Source organism: Petaurus breviceps, unplaced genomic scaffold (genome assembly GCF_028583685.1).
Source record: "Petaurus breviceps papuanus isolate PSGF00001 unplaced genomic scaffold, PetGlider_PUasm1.0 90681, whole genome shotgun sequence".
Lineage (NCBI taxonomy): Eukaryota > Metazoa > Chordata > Mammalia > Diprotodontia > Petauridae > Petaurus > Petaurus breviceps.
The window spans coordinates 2,674,794-2,675,107 of record NW_027187307.1 but is presented as its reverse complement, the minus strand read 5'-3'; the positions used below and the strand labels follow the sequence as shown (position 1 = coordinate 2,675,107).

General features: G+C 36.0%; 1 non-coding gene across 1 annotated transcript; it reads left to right on the top strand.

The window, feature by feature from the left end:
• Window positions 1–207: 207 nt before the first annotated feature.
• Window positions 208–314, top strand: LOC138143986 (U6 spliceosomal RNA). The gene has a single exon (XR_011163834.1). It is a non-coding gene; the product is annotated as a U6 spliceosomal RNA (small nuclear RNA).

Genomic DNA, 314 nt, shown 5'->3' with positions numbered 1-314 from the left:
AGAATAGGGATTATAATCTTGACACTCCTTTGAAGACATTGCTAACTCTTATCAGAGGCTTAGCAAAGGGATGGTATTAATAAATCAAAAAGCATATTTAATACCTATTATGTGTTTGGGACTGTGCTGAGCATTGGAGATATAAAAATTATTAAAACAATTTCTGACCTTGAGTAGCCTACAGTCTAGATAAAATGTATGTATATGGTGCTTGCTTCGGCAGCACATATACTAAAATTGGAACGATACAGAGAAGATTAGCATGGCCCCTGCGTAAGGATGACACGCAAATTCGTGAAGCGTTCCATATTTTT